Source organism: Cervus elaphus, chromosome 16 (genome assembly GCF_910594005.1).
Source record: "Cervus elaphus chromosome 16, mCerEla1.1, whole genome shotgun sequence".
Lineage (NCBI taxonomy): Eukaryota > Metazoa > Chordata > Mammalia > Artiodactyla > Cervidae > Cervus > Cervus elaphus.
In genome coordinates this window covers 38,481,809-38,499,747 of record NC_057830.1, presented here as the reverse complement: position 1 = coordinate 38,499,747, position 17,939 = coordinate 38,481,809, and the positions used below count along the sequence as shown (strand labels likewise).

At 44.0% G+C, this 17,939-nt stretch overlaps 1 long non-coding RNA gene across 1 annotated transcript; it reads left to right on the top strand.

The window, feature by feature from the left end:
- Positions 1–5,291: 5,291 nt before the first annotated feature.
- Positions 5,292–14,544, top strand: LOC122710203. Its single transcript, XR_006345847.1, has 3 exons — positions 5,292–5,384; positions 9,214–9,344; positions 14,455–14,544. It is a non-coding gene; the product is annotated as an uncharacterized LOC122710203 (long non-coding RNA).
- The last annotated feature ends 3,395 nt before the right edge of the window (positions 14,545–17,939 follow it).

Genomic DNA, 17,939 nt, shown 5'->3' with positions numbered 1-17,939 from the left:
TATGGTGAAGATGTATTTGAGGGCTGACCATGTCCCAAGCACTAAGTAAGCAGGATATTTTCTCATCCTCCCACCACCCTGGATGGGGTGGGCACTGTTGTGAGCACCATTTACAGATGAGAAGACAGAGTCTTGTCTACGTCTACGCAGATGTGACCCCAGAACCCAGGCCTAACGGCCATGCATTCATAAGAATTGATGCTTTTGAACTGTGGTGTTGGAGAAGACTCTTGAGAGTCCCTTGGACTGCGGGGAGATCCAACCAGTCCATCCTAAAGGAGATCAGTCCTGGGTATTCATTGGAAAGGCTGATGTTGAAGCTCCAATACTTTGGCCACTGGATGCGAAGAGCTGACTCACTGGAAAAGACCCTTATGCTGGGAAAGAATGAAGGCAGGAGGAGAAGGGGATGACAGAGGATGAGATGGTTGGATGGCATCACTGACTCAATGGACTCAAACTCATGTGTCCAACCAGGAGTTGGTGATGGACAGGGAGGCCTGGCATGCTGTGGTCCATGGGGTTGCAAAGAGTCGGACACGACTGAGAGATTGAACTGAACTGATTCATAATAATAACTTGTCATCCAATGAAACCACACCTGCATCACTTACCCAGCCAGGATTATTTCCAAGGTGTTCTGGAAGGAATTTCTGCTTCCCTGATACCTTCTCTATTCCTCTTATCAGAATATTTTATGTTCTGGAATCCAAACCTTTTCATTTCAAACTCAGATATGTCTTAAAATGTCACTGCCCCAGTGGCGCTTCTATTTTGATATATGTTCCCATGAAGGTGTGACTGTTGCTAGATTCTTAGCAACAAAAGGTTTGGCTGGGTGAGGAAAAGCTTGTGAGGAAATAAAGGGCAGGAGAAGGGCAGATTGGAGGAGCCAGGGAACTCCAAAAAAAAAAATCTTGATTCCACAAGCTTGCTTTGAACTGCCCTGAATACAATATAACTTTTTTTTAATGTATTAGAACCAAATTGGCAATTTGCTGTGTGAAGAATTAATAGAGAAGAAAAAACCTATTTCTACTTTACTTGGATTTTATTTTTCCTCTTAAATAACAGGACATCCAAACACTTTAAAAATTTTTAATTTTGTAATTTTTTATTAAAGTATAATTTACAGTTTCAAGTGTACAGCATAGTGAATCAGTATCTGTAAGAATTATGCTCCCAAACTCTTTCATTAAATTCCTTAATTAAAATCTTTCACTTCTTAAAAGTAGAATTTTTGCTAAAATAAGAAAATATAGAAAAATATTTTTTATTTGAATATTCCCTCTTTGTCTGCTCATAATCTTTATTCCCTAATGTTCTTTCTGGAGACTGTCATGATTGAGTATATTGAGTCTCTGTTCTATGTTTGAAACAAAATCATCAAAGGGCTTTTATATTTAATATTTCTTGCCAAAGTCAAATCTGAACAACTTTAATGGCCATATTATATATTCAGCTTGGTTTATTTGCTTCCCTTCTCTTCTCATAATACAACCTATGCATCATGAAGCATGGAATTATGGTAAAATTTACAACATCATTCAGGGACAAATATATTCTTTTAGCCAGAGAGGTGACATTACAAGACCCAAGGGGACTGCAGGAGCCATGACTATGAGATAAACATCTTTGATTTATTGATGAACTGTATTTGTGCTTATTATTTAAAAAGAAGAAAAAAGGTAAGTGATCAGAGATGTCCATATTTCTTAAATTATGTTCCTGTCTCAACAAGCCCATCTTTGACTCCATAAGGTCGTGTGGCTGACAAAGCATTATTGCCTATATGACTCTGATTCATCCACACAATGTAAAAGTGCACAGAGGACCAGTAAAAAGTCACCATAAGATTTAGAATCTGAAGCCCAAATGCCATTTTCCTCATTGGTCCACCACAATTGCTCTGAGTAGCTCCCACTTTCCAAATCTGGGCGTAACTGCGTTTATTCCAGCAGCCCTTCTTAGCTCAGCTCACCCCCTTAAAGCTGACTAGTGACTGGCTGCAGCCGGCTCGTTTATGAAGAAAGCTTTTAGATGGATTAAAATGTCAGACACTCAGACAGTTTAAATTGAGAGCTAGGGCTGTTTACCTAAGCATGTAGCTCTCTGCCGCATAAGGGTGGCCCTCACCCACCCACCCCCTCTTCAGCGGCCAGAAGAGAGACAAAGAGGTTTGAAGGATGGTAAGCAGTTCATCTTGGCGTGTCTAAAGCAATTGTTTGAGCTGTACACAGACTGGAACGGGAACTGCGATGTGTCTGCCTTCCAGCCAGACTGCACATTAGGCAGGAACGGTCCTCTGCTTCTTGACCTACCCGCTGCCCTCAAGTGCCCTAATGTGTCAACTGGAAGGATATCCAAGAGACTCCATAGTGACAATTTTTTCACAACTCCCTCACCCACCCATCCTCGTGCATCTCTCCTTCCTTCAAGACATTGCCTGATGATGAACATACTACTGACTTGTAATAGTAAAAGAAAACGAATTCTTTTACTATTAAAAGTATTAAAACGTAGTATTGGGACCTCCCTGGCAGACCAATGGTTAAGACTTTGCCTTCCAATGCAGGGAATGTGGGTTCAATCCCTGATCAGTGAGTTAAGATTCCAGGTGCCTTGCGGTCAGAAAGCCAAAAAAAACATACAACAGAAGCAATGCTGTAACAGATTCAATACAGACTTTTTAAATGGCCCACATCAAAAAAATCTTTTTTAAAAAAAAACTAATATTAAAAGATATTAACACATCGATCTTCCCAAAAATAAATGTGTGTGTGTGAGAGAGAGACAGACAGACAGACAGACAGACAGAGACAGAGCATCCTGGTTTTCCAGGTGGCTCAGGGGTAAACAGAAGACTCAAGAGACATAGGTTCGATCCCTGGGCCGGGAAGATCCCCTGGAGGAGGAAATGGCAACCCACTACAGTCTTCTTACTTGGAGAATCCAACGGACAGAGGAGCCTGGCAGGCTACAGTCCATGGGGTTGAAAAGAGTCGGACACAACTGAGTGACCGACACAGCATACACAGAAAACACAGCAAAGAGAACGAAGGGTCTTGGGCTCTAAAGTTAGAACTAAATAAAGCTAGCCAGCCCCTTAGCCTGCCCGAGCCTAGTTTCCTACTCAGAAAAGGAGATAACTGGACTAGTACTCCAAGGTTTGCAGGCATGTTTCAGTCTAAAGGGAGGTGTGTTAAAAGCACAACATCCTTTCTGCAGCACTTTGTCTTTATGCGTAGCACTGGCAACACACTTAACACGCCAGCCTGTAAACCAAGCGCCTGGTCTCTCTTGAACGGTATACATTCTGATGGGTTAGATTTGCAGCTTGACTGCACTGTCTGCAAATGGCACATCTTTTGATCAGTCCCTCAGCCGGAGAAAGCATACACCAGTGTGTTTCACAGTTGTGCCAACAAGAGTCCACAAAGGGATCTGAGGTTGGTCCAGCCATTAACAGGTTACAGCCCAAGTTCGTCTTTTCCACCAGAGACATTATCTCATTGGCAGGTCTCACCAGAGGCCCAAGTTCTGTCTCATTAAGATTCTCCCAAGCACTGAGAATCTGCTTTGTCACAGACAGTCATTTAGTTTATAGTTCTGCTATGTCATTAGGCAACCTTTCCGTAGGGACACAGCAAAGAAGAGGCTTCGATTAACCCATTCAAGGCAGAAAGGAATGAAGACAATCACAGAACCACAGAATACCCAAGATAGCAACAAAAAAATTCAAATTTCTATCATAACGAGAGACTTGAGGGCATGGATTGCAAAGAGAATGCCCAAAGCATGTAAAAATGAGTGAATGAATCGCCCTTTCTCTGCTAGGCATAGGGTGAAGGAAATAGTACAAAGCACTAGAAAACAACTTGGATGAGTAGGGGGAATTATGAGGCTGGAGGCCGGACCCAAAGAGAAACTGAGAAGATGTCAGAGGAATTGGAGAGGAGGGACACACATAGATCTGGATAGGAAAGGAGTCAATAGACTTTTTCTATAGATTAGCGGCTGCACCAAGAATCTGGGATAAATATTTAAATAGGTTGGGCTAGAAAATGGCATAACATAGAAGGAAAGAGGTGGCCCTTACTTACATCTAATATTTTCTATTAACTGGGCTAATTAAATTTTCAGCCTGTCAACCAATGAGAATCAAAAAGAGAAACTTAACTGCTTATTTTTAGTGCCTTTCTTTTTAAAATTAATCTTATTGGAGTATGAAAGTGAAAGTCACTCAGTCCTGTCTGACTCTTTGTGACCCCATGGACTCTACAGTCCAAGGAATTCTCCAGGCCAGAATTCCGGAGAGGGTACCCTTTCCCTTCTCCAGGGGATCTTCCCAACCCAGGGATCGAATCCAGCTGTATAATTGCTTTATAACGTTGTGTTACTGTACAGCAAAGTGAATCAGCTACACATATACACCCTCTTTTTCGGATTTCCTTCCCACTTAGCTCACCACCTCCCTGGACTTCCCTGGTGGCTCAGACGGTAAAGCGTCTGCCTACATTATGGGTTCAATGCCTGGGTCGGGAAGATCTCCTGGAGAAGGAAATGACCACCCCACTCCAGTACTCTTGCCTGGAAAATCCCATGGATGGAGGAGCCTGGTAGGCTACCGTCCATGGGGTCGCAGAGTCGGACACGACTGAGCGACTTCATTTCAGCTCACCACTCTTTCTTTTGGAAATGCTTTCCAGTTTTCCTCTGCCCTGAACCATGCAGTTGTGCCCAGAACGCTCTGTGCCATGCCGGCCTCCCCATTTTTCTGGAAGAACTCGCCACCGCAATGGCTGCCCATTCCTTGGGACAGCGCTTTGCCCGCTGCGACAGCGCCCCTGCTGGTGAGATTCATTAGGGCGCTGAAGCGGGAACAGCAAGTGCCCAGGGCGCAGACCCGGCTCCTAGCGCGTCGCCTTCAGTTTCTGCAGATTTGGGTTCCCCATCAATGCGCTGTTTGGTGCAAAACATGTGTGGGAAATCTTTGTTTCACACTGGCTCCCTCCTCCGCCCCGGAGTGGGACGCCTACGCGGGTACCCAAGCCTCTCCCCTTCCCCGGCCCCCGCAAGCTGCCGCTGCAGCATCCTTTAGGGTCCAAGTTCAACACTGCTGCAACTTTTCTGGGAAATTAAAAAAAAAAAAAAGAGCTGAGAGCAGGAGGGTGCGAGGGAGAGGGAGCCAAAGGGCGCTGCAGAGGGGTACTTTATCTCTCCCGTGAGGGCTACCACAGGGCGGCCAGCCAGCCTGCATGGGGCCAGCCAGCCTGTATGGGCTCAGTGGCGCGGCGTGGGTCACCCAGGAGGCTGCATCCGGAGTCCGCGGGGCCCGGGGCCAGAGAGAGAAGGGAAGTTCCTCGGTCAAAAGAGACATCCAGGTTGGTGGCAGCCCAAAACGCCAAGCGCGGGGGAGCTCGGGCTCTGGGCGGTGCCTCTCCTCTCCAGCGCCCGGCGGAGGATGCTGAGTCACCCCTTCTCTGCAGCGCGGGCGCGCCCCCTCTTCTTCCCACTCGCGTCCCAGCTGTGGCCCCGGACCCCGCCCCTGCGCTGTAGACCAGCTGGGGGGCTGTGCAGGAACCCCCTAAGAATGCGCCCCACCTGATGTGTATTTGTGCACTGGCGCGTTTCTGGGGAGAAAGAATAAATCGAGCTTTCATTGCCTCATAAAGGCGTTTTTGACTCCGAAAGGACCTTGGGTCTGGCTGTCCAAGCAAGGCCACTGTTTCACAAACGGCTTTCCCAAGCCTCCGGTCTCCCGTGCGAGCCCCTTTACATTAAAGTCCCTGCTCTAGCTTTTACATTTTGACATCTAGAGACTCCCTGGGCTCTGTCCTTTTCCCCATCTAATTACTCCCCTCCGTGGTTGGCCAGAAGAATCTTCTCTGTCCATTTTTAGTTATTTCTGCGGTTTCCCCACAGAGAATTCCTCTGCCCATTCCCAGATCTGTTTTCTCTTCAGAGGGCTCCACCCTTTGATCACACCGGTTTTGGCCCTGGGTTACTGCTGCAGGCGCCAGAAGCACCCTGGGGAAAGGTGTGCTGTGCTAAGTCACTCAGTTGTGTCTGACTCTTTGTGACCCTGTGGACTGTAGCCCACCAGGCTCCTCTGTTCCATGGGGTTCTCCAGGCAAGAATACAGTAGCGGGTTTCCATGCCTTCCTCCAGAGGATCTTCCCAACCCAGGAATTGAACCCAGGTCTCCCGCATTGCGGGCAGATTCTTTACCAGCTGAGCCACAAGAGAAGCCCAAGAATACTGGGGTGGGTAGCCTGTCCCTTCTTCAGGGGAACTTAGCCACCCAAGAATCGAACCGGAGTCTACTGCATTGCAGTCCTATTCTTTACCAGCTCAGCCACCACATTACCTGGAAAATGTGTGCTGGTCTGTGCAAAATGCTGCAATAACCAGTCCAGGCACACCACACACACACACACACACACACACACACACACACACACACAAACACACACACACATGTCCTTCTGGAATCTCTTAGTGGTTTGAATTTTAAGGAACTTTGTAGGGTTTTTTTCTATTTAATTTTTTTAATTTTTTATTTTATAGTGGAGTATTGTTGATTCACCATGTTGTCTTAGTTTCAGGTGTTCGGCAAAGTGATTCAGTTATACATACACATGTATCTATTCTTTCTCAGATTCTCCTCCTACATAGTATTGAGCAGAGTTCCCTGTGCTATACAGTCAGTCCTTGTTTCTGCTCTTCTTGATGGCAGCTTCCCAGGGTGGAATAAGAAGGTGGGGACTGTGGGTGGGAGGAAAAAGCCAATCCTAAAAGATCTTGTATTGCATATATTGGGCTTCCCAGGTGGTAAAGAATCTGCCTGCAATACAAGTGGCACACGAGACTTGGGTTTAATCACTGGGTCAGGAAGATCCTCCCAAGGAGGGCATGGCAACCCACTCTAGTATTCTTGCGTGGAGAATCCCATGGTCAGAGGAGCCTGGCGGGCTACAGTCCATGGGTTGCAAAGAGTCAGGCATGACTGAACAACTGAGCAGGCACTGCATATACTACAGCCCCTTGCTAATGTGCCAAGCGCCAGGCCAGAGAACCAGGATGACCCTACCCTTTCTGAGCATGGTATACATAAAGACTCTCTCCTAGGGTAGCCACGGGCGATGTGGACAGCCCTCACTGTATCCTAAACTGTCCAACCCTTCCATTTAGTCTGATCTTTTGAAACCAAGGAGCAGCGCCCAGAGTAGAGGGCTTGAGCTGCTGGAGCAGAGGTGGGCACTGGGGAAGGGGTGTGGAGCATGCAGCCCGCGCATTTCCAGTCTCCTGATCCCATTTCTCTACTATTTCATTTCTATTGAGTTGGTCTGGTCTTTCAGGATCTCAACCTTTCACTCCAGATTTTGCTAGTCAGTTGAACAGGACTCCATATTAATCACTCATCCTTGAAACTGTTTGAAATAAGATCCATATTCTAGTGGTTTAAAGCTCTTCTCTCTGTTCCAGGAATCAGTTTATTTTTCTGCCTTTCTTATCAGACTGATTTTAGATTTCCCCCATGGGTTTTTGGCACAGCCCCCAGGCAGGCTGTATTATTTACTGTGTCATTGTGGAGGGCAGGGCTACTCTTTAGCTGTGTGTCTTTGACTGCCCTATCTTTGTTCTTGAGTGAGTAAGCAGCTGTATTCCATAATACATGAAGGTTTTATCTGAGAGCAGCGTCACTCACCCGTATCAGCCGGGGTAGATAAAATTAACTAGAGGGTCATGGTTGTATCTTCTGGGCACTTGCTTATTGCTGTAATCATACAGGTAGTGAGCATTTGACTATCTTCTCTGTGCTCACACATTTTTAACCCTCACAACCCTGGCAAAAGAGGAATGATTTTTCTGTGTTTTTTCTTTTTTGGTCATTATTGTTTTCTGTTTTGTTGTTGTGTGTGTGGTTTGGTTTTGTTTTTGGCTGCAACTCAGCTTGCAGGATAGTTCCCTGAGCCAGGACCCCTGCCATGGAAGTGCAAAGCCCTAATCACTGGACCCCCATGGAATTGCTGTTTTCCTCAGTTTTTTAGAGGGTACCAAGGTCTGGATTTGAACCCAAACCTATTTCAAAGCCTTTTCCATTGGCTAGGAAGAGATTTGGGGGCATGAAGGCTAAGAGGTCAAGACTATTGGGAATTATTTCGAATTCTAGGAATTCCAGGATTATGGAATCAATTTTTTTTTTCTTTTTTTTAGGACAGAGGCAATTGTTAATGAATACAGCATAGGGATTGGAAGTACAGGCTGAAGTCTTACGGCCCTCATTAGACTCTGTGCTGATTACCATCCACTAGAAACTACTTATGTCCCCAAACATTATTATTGTAATCTGAAGATGAGGCAAAATAATAATACACACCTCACAGGTTCACTGAGGAAATTAGGTATGTTTGCAATAGTTAGGTCAAGGGCAAACAGAAGGTGCTTAATTGATGTTAGTGCTTATAAATATTAAGATAAAAGAAGGGTGAGTGAAAAATTGGCTTCTTAAACTAACACTTCGATATTGCCTTTCTTAGCTTGTCCTCTTAGGTGTAGATAGGCTGATTTCAGCCTTGGGAAAATTATACCATGTCTTATCTATTTCTGCTTCCTCAATATTGCATGCGAGTAAAATCAGTTTAAAACAAAGAGTAAGCCACAAACAGATAGCCCTGTGAATCATGCCCTGTGAATCCTGGCAGGAGCCAGGATTTCCCTGTTGGTCCACAGGCTAACATTCCGGGCTCCCAGTGGAGGGGGCCTCACGTTCAATCCCTGGTCAAGGAACTAGACCAGGAGCTGCAACTACTGAAGCCCATATACCTTGTGGCTCCACAACAAGAGAAACCAGCTCGATGAGAAGCCCGCACACTGCAGCTAGAGAGTAGCCCCCACTTCTCTGCAACTGGAGAGAAGTCCACACAGGAGTGAAGACCCAGTACAGTCATAAATAAATAAATAATTCTTAAAGAGTGAAAAAAGCTTTCTCATTAAAAAAAAAAAAAATCAGCTTCCACCTGCCGAGGGTCCCCCAGCACACTTCAGCTCCCCTTGGCTTGGAAGTCTCTGTCCAAAGTAGGGGATAACATATGTCGGTGGCTGCTTTCTAATGTTAAGGGAAAATGTTGCGTCTCTCAGAAACTGATCATAATGCGGGAAATTGTTTGTTAGGTAAGAGACATAACAGGTTCCCTCTTTCCTACTCAGTGCTCTGGAGATTCGAAATTGAAGAATATAGCCGACCTGCTCTTAAGGAGCAAATGGTCCTTCAGGACAAGACACTTCTGAATGAAAAGAAAATGCACCTTCTAAGAAAGCACAAAAGAGCAGCACAGATGGTAAGCACTGAGGTGTGTAGACAGGGGAAACCATGAAGACTTCTTGGAGGAGGTGAGATGGAGCATGGTTAGAGAATGAGTGCAGGGAAGGAAATTCAAAGCTACGAAACCGAGAGATGGGTAGATTTCACAGGTGGACTTGGAGAGATTTGTGAACTTACCTACAAGTTTTCCTGCATCTGCGCATTTTTCTGGAGAGAGGGACCATATATAGCATAAGATTTTCAGAGGAGTCTTTAACAACCTCAAAAGTCAGAACAAGTACTGTAGGGGCTAGAGAATTATGAGCAGCTTTTCATTGGTCTCACAGTGAGACACCAGCTGCCTTGACGTCTTTTTTTTTTTTAATTACCTATAACTAATTCAGATCTAGATCATTTCAGAACTATAGGGAGGGTGCCGAGGCCAGCAGTGGGGGAGACACTGAGGACAGAAAGTTCTTTGGGCACTTCTAACACATGGGTTATTGAAGTGGCTGCCTCTTTGAGAAACAGCTGTGCTCATTAATTCTGGAATCAGAATACCTGGGGTGTCCAATAGGAAACCATGTCTCTTGATTTGGAAAATGTCAGCTATGGTAATTTTCTGGTGTGTTTACATGAATAATACTTGACCTACATGTGGAAATATGAAGGTTTTCATCTTTCTTCCTCCTCAGGGCCACCCCTAGAGGATTGCAGTGGTCAGTAGCCCCTAGACCTTTGAAGAAGCTTATTTAATATTCTTGCCCTCCCTTCCCCTGCCCACAGCAACCCCATCTTCCACTCCAATTCCAAATTTCTCCTATTTCTAGGAGTATTTTGGGATGCTGCACCTCCTTGCCTGCTTTCAAGAATATTATCATCTAAAACCTGAAAGCTTTTTTTTTCTTTAAATTTAGATCAAAGCAGAGAGAAACCATTTTGCAAATATCTTTACTAGATACTTTAGTTACTTTAAGCTGTGAGTTGATTAATTAGAATTGATTTTTGTCAGGAAAATGAGGCTGGAGGATTTTCTGGTGTTATACCCAGGCATGAGTCATGACGCCCATATTACAGTGACTCATCACTTCAGAGAGAGTCATTTTGATGCTACTAGAGTTTTGCTCCACTAGGAGTTTCATAGTGAAGTTCTTTTTGTTCTCACTTAGACACCAACAACAGGCAACCTGGGCTTTGCACAGATACCAAGTTTTCTTAAATAAAATCTGTTTTCACTTTCAGGGTAGGATTTTTTTTCCCTGTCTCCTCTGCCTCTTTTTGAGAGAAAGAATCTTTAGACAGGAAAAAGCTCTGAGCTACTAAAAAATTCTCCCTAATGTTGTGGAAACGTATTTCACTCTGAAACAGTATAGAGAAGAGATAGAGCCTCTTGATTGAAGAGCAAAGCAGAGACATCGTGAATGGTGTAAGAGTTTAATCTTCTACCCTGATACCATCTCAAGAATATTGCACTCCTGGAGTTTCTTTATTGCCATCTATTGCTTAATGCCAGGACAAAAGGAATAATTTGATAACAAGCAAAGACAGCACAGTCTGTTCCTCCTGCTTTTGAGTTTCTTTCAGTTTTTCTGTCATTTTTTAAATTATTTTTTAAAATGGCACTCAAAATGTATCAGGTGCAACATGGAAGCTATTTAGTACCTCGGGCTGTATTGCAGACCCTGCGATAGCTTAAGACAATGGATGAAAGGAGCTCTCTGCTTCTTGGGTAGTTAACAAAATGATAAAAGGATCCTGCATGGGATATTTGATTCATTCTCCCTTGGGAAAGGAATATATGTTACTCTTAATTGCTGAGTTATGGATCTGTTATAATTAGTTAGTTACTAGGAAATAAATGGACTTCCCTGGTGGCTTGGATGGTAAAGAATCTGCCTGCAATGCAGGACACCTGGGTTCCATCCCTGAGTCAGGAAGTCTCCTGGAGGAGGGCATGGAAACCCATTCCAGTATTCTTGCCTGGAGAATTCCATGGACAGAGAAGTCTGGGGAGCTAAATCCATAGGGTCACAAAGAGTCAGACACAACTGAAGCAGCTTAGCATGCACGTTCAGTATACCAGACACTCACTATTGGATTGGAAAGGGGACCAGAAAGAGTAAGGTAGTACTCATGAAAGGCATGTGGTGCTCAGCAGGCACCCATAAAGGAAAAGGACAGAAATGATGGTAGAAGTCATTTCCCTCCAGTGGAGTTCGAGATTAGGACACATCACATGCTGAGTCTCAAACATGGGAGATGCTTAAACAGCCTGTGCTTTAGGTTAGGTTCAGACTTGTTCCAGAAACTGAGGGTGGGGGGGAAATTGTAAGTGATGAGCAGGTAGGGAGAGAGAAGGGGTTCAGAGTCCCTGAAAAAGGCAGGTACAGAATTCAGGAAGTCACATCCCCCTTTGCATTTCACTTGGTTGTGGCCAAGAACAAAGAGAAGACTGTCTTGTTCCTGCGCCCCACAAGACAAACCACACCCCTTCCTTCCTACCCTCTCTGTCCACGCCCCATTCCAGAAGAGACTGAGTCATGATGAACAGAAGGAACAAGTCACAAAGGGGTACGTGCTGGCGGATGGACGCCATGCTCACTTCCTTTATCTGAGATGGAGGAGGTACCACAGCAGACTGTGCCTGTGTGTGTGTGTCTTCAGCGTGTTTCAGCTGCAGCAGTTAGGTCCTAGGTTGTTCCTCTCCATGTTCTTTCAGAGTCAATCTCCAGCTACCGAAACACTAACCAAGATATGAACACTAAAACAATGCCCCAGGGTATGTTAAACCCCAGGAACAACTATGGGGATGGTACCAACAAGAACTTGATCAGAAGGGAATGCTGGACACCAGATGGAAACCAAGGTCACTAGATCAGAGGTTGACTTTGCTATTCTCACACCCAGGACCACAAACTGGAGATGTGATGGGGAAGATTGGATAAATACTTCTTCAGTAAGAAAAAGAGTCAACTTCTTGGTTCTCTTTCAAGCTGTTATGGAAGACCTTTTCTAATTAAAAGACTCTTCATGGGCAACACAAAAATGAAAAGATACGTCACGCTGTGGATGTAAGGAGACTAATTACCTGATAACCCATGACTGTTTCTTATAGTTTATTTCCACTTAATATTCTTCATAAGCTAGTGTGCAACAGAGGGATTCCCTGCTGGCTCAGTGGTAAAGAATCCACCTGCCAATGCAGGAGACCAGGGTTCAATCCCTGGGTCAGGAAGATCCCCTGGAGAAGGAAATGGCAACTCACTGCAGTATTCTTGCTGAGAGAATCCCGTGGACAGATTTTTCCTTCGGTCAATGACTGTGCATTTACTTCAATACTGTATGACAGGAACAAGGGTCCTTGAATCATGCCTGATCTCTCTTTGAAAGAATCTTAAAAACAAATATGTATTTACCAGAATTGGGGTGAAAATTTCAGATGAAGAGCTTAATCCCTTTCTGAGGAGAGCAGAATTCTGCCTTAATAATTAGCCCATACTCAAGACAGCTGCTGCTGCTGCTGCTAAGTCGCTTCAGTCGAGTCCCACTCTGTGCGACCCCATAGACAACAGCCCACCAGGCTCCCCGTCCCTGGGATTCTCCAGGCAAGAACACTGGAGTGGGTTGCCATTTCCTTCTCCAGTGCATGAAAGTGAAAGTGAAGTCACTCAGTCATGTCCGACTCTTAATGACCCCATGGACTGCAGCCCACCAGGCTCCTCCATCCATGGGATTCTCCAGGCAAGAACACTGGAGTGGGTTGCCATTTCCTTCTCCAGTGCATGAAAGTGAAAGTGAAGTCACTCAGTCATGTCCGACTCTTAATGACCCCATGGACTGCAGCCCACCAGGCTCCTCCATCCATGGGATTTTCCAGGCAGGAGTATTGGAGTGGGTTGCCATTGCCTTCTCTGACTCGGAGACAGCAATTACAGTTAAAGGCAGGCCTTCTTGACACAACTAATAAATAGTCCCTTGTTTCTAAATGAGGGAAGGATGTAATAGTGCTTAGGGCTGAAAAATGCCTAAGAGTTCTGTCATCCTCTTTGGTTTGCAAATTGATTGAAAGAGAATTTAGAGAAGAGGTCAAAGATTTTTCTTGTTTCTTGGGTCCTACAGGAACTACAGTGTGGCTATTCATGTTCTATTTCTCTTTTCATTGATCATAAAGGTTCAATAATGCTTCACAGAGAACTCTTAAAACTAGTTTCTAACCAAAAAAAAAAAATTGTCGCCAAAGTCTTGATTATCATCTTTTTCTTTTCCCACTCCTATCCTCTCATTACAAGTTACTTTTCTTGAGTGGTTGAGGGGGTAGGTGGCAGGGATGGGTTACACTGGGGACTGGGTAAAGCATAGCCAGTTAGCAAATGTTGTCTACTAGTGTTTTGCAAAAAAGACATCAGCCTGGCTTCTAGTCTAGTCTACAGGACTCTGCACTCCCTCAGCCTTCCCATCTTTATGTGGAGGAGTTAATAGAAAATCACTTTCAATCTAGAATCCTATGATTCCGTAAGTGTTGAAGTTTCTCATGTAGGCTGTTAGTTTGGGTGTTTTTCCCCTGCATACACACACACACCCCTGCTCCCTGACTTTCTATGAATAGGAGAAACAGGATCTGGTTTATTTTGAGATCAGAACCACAGAAGGAGTTGGCGTCTCTGCTGTCAGAGTCTGGAGGTTGTTCTGTCCTCTCTGAGCTGCTGATGCCTGAGCCCTGGCAAGTATGACTCAGGCATTTCTGTGTCCGCCGTTCTCACTGCAGCATCTCTGCAGCAGTCAGTCTGGGAAGCAATCAACTCCGGGCTTATAGCTGGGCCATCAAGCAAACCATTAGCTCCGCAAGAGCCGGCCACCTCCTTGATAATCTAAATGGCCTCATTGTTAAAGTAATTTACTCTCCTAGGAACTGCCACAAACCTGGTGTTTTCTAATCACTGAGTGTTAGAAAGGGTGGAAATCTTGGAAACCAAACCATTGACACATTTTGCTGTTGAGAAAACAGAGACCTAGAGAGAGGGTGTGGCTTATTCACCCACATCCTACTCCTGGCTAGAAGCAGAGCCTGGGCAGGTGTCAAGATACCTAACTTGGACCGCTCTAATTGCTCCTTCTTTTATACTGGGATGTCTGAACAATGAAAGCAGATGACAGCCAGAGCCCAGAAGGACAGACAGATGCAAGAAGAGGAAACTGAGGAAACCGTGACAAGTGGTCTACACAGCGGTTTGTCTTTTCAGTGTATTGTTGTCAGAATGCAGTAGCTATCAGCCCTGCGCAAGGTGACTTGTCATCTAAGCTCTGCCTTATGCCTGCCTTCTCACTTTGACCAATTTCTTCTGTGAGTCTCCGTTTCTACACTCTGAGAATGTCCTCGGCTTTCCCAGGTGGCTCAGTGGCAAAGAATTCGCCTGCCAATGTAGGAGCCACAGGAGACTCGGGTTCCATCCCTGGGTCAGGAAGATTCCCTGGAGGAAGAAATGGAAACCTACTCCATTATTCTTGCCAGGAGAATTCCATGGATAGAGGAGCCTGGTGGGCTACAGTCCTTGGGGTCGCAAAGACTTGTACACAGCTGAGCAACTGAGCAATTTCCTTACAACACAGGATTATTAAAACAAATAAAATAACTTGTGTCAGTAATATCTGACACATAGATGATCAATAATTGGTTACCTTCCTCCTTTCTTTGTGGTTTCCTTTTCTCTATTCCCCCTCTGTTTTGAAAGGAATGGATTAGGGTTATGTGTTTTTTCTGAAGCAACTTAGCATACACATGTTTTTTCCTACTGTGGAAAAGTAGCAAAAATCGCAAGGAAAAGTAGCAAAAACATATGCTCTACCTGATTTTGGGTTCTCCCAAACCCATCCTAGTATTCATAATAGACATTCTATGTGAAAATATAGCACTACTCTCTATTAGATTAATAGGATGTTTGTTTGAAAATGATCGCTTACCACTATCATGAAGTATTTATTGAGACCTCCTATATAGTACTGTGTGATGTCTCGTACATGGAATTACCACCAACATTTTTCAACATAGTTATTGTAGGAAGATATAAACAGAAAACCACACATAGAAATTAGACACGTTTGCCCCAAATATCGCAAATGATTACGGCCCCTGGCCTCTGCGAGCTCCTCACGTTGTTACTGAGAAATCACAGCATAGGGCTTAAGAACATTTTCAGGGCATTTCCATAATGCAGAGATCAGGCATTTTTAAGAGCACAGTATGAATATCAATGTCCTTCCCGTTACTGCTATTTCATTGACTGGAACTGTCATGACACCTGTGATATAATGACACACCTACATTTTTTTTTTCCGTAGAATAAAATGGTTCATTAGCCAAAAAGAAGGATGCTCAGTACTCACTGATGTTCAGAGCCTTGCTATGTGAAAGTGGATGAGTGTGTTTTATTAAGATGATTAAGTATGGAGGAGGCAGCCAGACCTGCCTGCACTATTCTCAATGCAGTGAGGAATACAGGACATATAGGAAATGATTCTACTCAGCCTTGAAGAGTGGTGAATTTCTGTCATGCATAAGTAACAGCTCCTCTTTAAAAATGCCTCTGAAAGCTTCCGGCAGAGGACTTGATAAAATATTTTGTTTCACTTATGGCTTTCCTTTGTGTTCCATGACTCTCTGAATAAAGCTCTACCATGAACTGATTGTATTGTATTATTGTAATTTATTTGTTGTCTGCCTCATTAGAGGGATCAGGAGCATATGCAACTCCTGACTCATTCTCATCTCTACTGGACCAGGCATCCAACCCCCAGGATGGAAATACCCTCAGCTCTCTACCCACTGATGCGGGAGTGAGTTTTCTCTGCACAACTATTCATCAAGGCTTTCTTGCATTCCCTGTTCTTCACTAGTTCCATAGAAAACTATGATCTTTACCATTGTCTGATCTTTTCCCCTTCCTTTCTTGTAGTTAACCCCCGAGTGAAAATCTTTCACATCCTTTTTATTCTAACTTGAAGTCAACTTCCCTTTGATCAGGGATCAGGTAAAATTATACCTGCATGTCATGTAAGAAATTGGAGACACTTCCCATTTATTAGAATGAGACTTTCAGCAGATATGAAATGTCTTTCTCCCTCATACCACTAGCTCACAGGGATGATGCATCTCTTCCTGTTTTATAATCTATATTTGGAATATAATCTATATTCCATTACATGAATGCAACTGTTGCTGAAATGCATAAGCAAAGCAAAAAGTCTGTGTGCTGTGTGCAGGAGCAGGGTCTGAGAAATCGCAGGCTGAAAGAGTGACGATGAACAGAGGAACACAGGAAATGGATTTAAACCAGGTCCAGAAGATATATTACCCTAACTATGCTTTAGAAAATGCTCTCCTTCTGAGTTTGGGAGGACTGATAAGGAATGACAGAATCAGACTGCAACTGAACATATATCTTTTTAGTAATTTCCTTTGAGTCTCTAAGTGTACACCGACTAGATCTTTGATATTTCATTCCATATTGTAGGGTATCTTTCTGGTCTATATTGTATTCATTTTAAAAACTATATTATTTTTTAAGAAAGACACCAGAGCAGATCAGGTTGACACAAATAACACTGTGGTTATTATCCTGATACCAAGTTGAAGTGAGTAGTTCTAAATACGAATTATTCTCAGTTGGTGCAGATAATAATAGCTACAGTATATTTATCCCTTTAACCACATGCCAGGTACTGCAGTAATTGCTTTAATATAATGTGTTGAATACTCATACAATGTGGCCAGATTGGTAGGTTTTATCATCATGTTACATTTGAGGAAACTGGTGCAGAGAGGTTAAATAATTCATACATTTAATAAATATTTATAGAACATTCACTGTTTGCAGGAACAGGACTGAGCACTGGGGTTACACTGGATGAAGAAAACAAGCTTATAACTTAACGGAGTTTTTCACTTCTTTTTTCTTCTCCTTGTGAGTTTGGTACTTTATGAGAAATTAAACACAGCACTGAAGAAACAAAAATCAAAATATCAGCAATATTATTGATAAATTCTATTGTACCTTCTCCCCCCTGGTCACTGGCCCTGCTGGACAAGTACAGACCCACTTTCTTTCCAGGATATGCCTCTTACCCAGGATGACATTTTTGCCAGCAAACAACCAGTAGAAAAGTTCACAAAGGACTAGGTCACATCCACCCAGTTCTTCCACGCATCTCTCGAAACTTGAGAATGGAAAGAGAAAGAGGCACCAGGATAACTTCATAGAAGCACCTCCAGGTGAAAACAAGCCAGAGGGAAGGGTGTTGCCCCCTTCCCAGCGAAATCTAGTGTGGAAGACAGACATTAAACCAAAAAATTAAATTCTCACTTAATTTTTGGTTCCGTAGTGTAGAATCTGCCTGCCGATGCAAGAGACACGGGTTCAATCCCTGTGTTGGGAAGATCCCCTGGAGAAGGGAATGGCAACCCACTCCGGTATTCTTGCCTGGGAAATCTCAGGGAGAGAGGGGCCTAGCAGGCTACAGTTCATGGGTTTGGAAAAGGGTCAGACATGACTTAGCAACTAAACAACAAACAATGAATCAGAAGCAGAGGATGCCACAAGAGTATACAACAGGAAAATTTCCCAAGACTTCCAAAGGA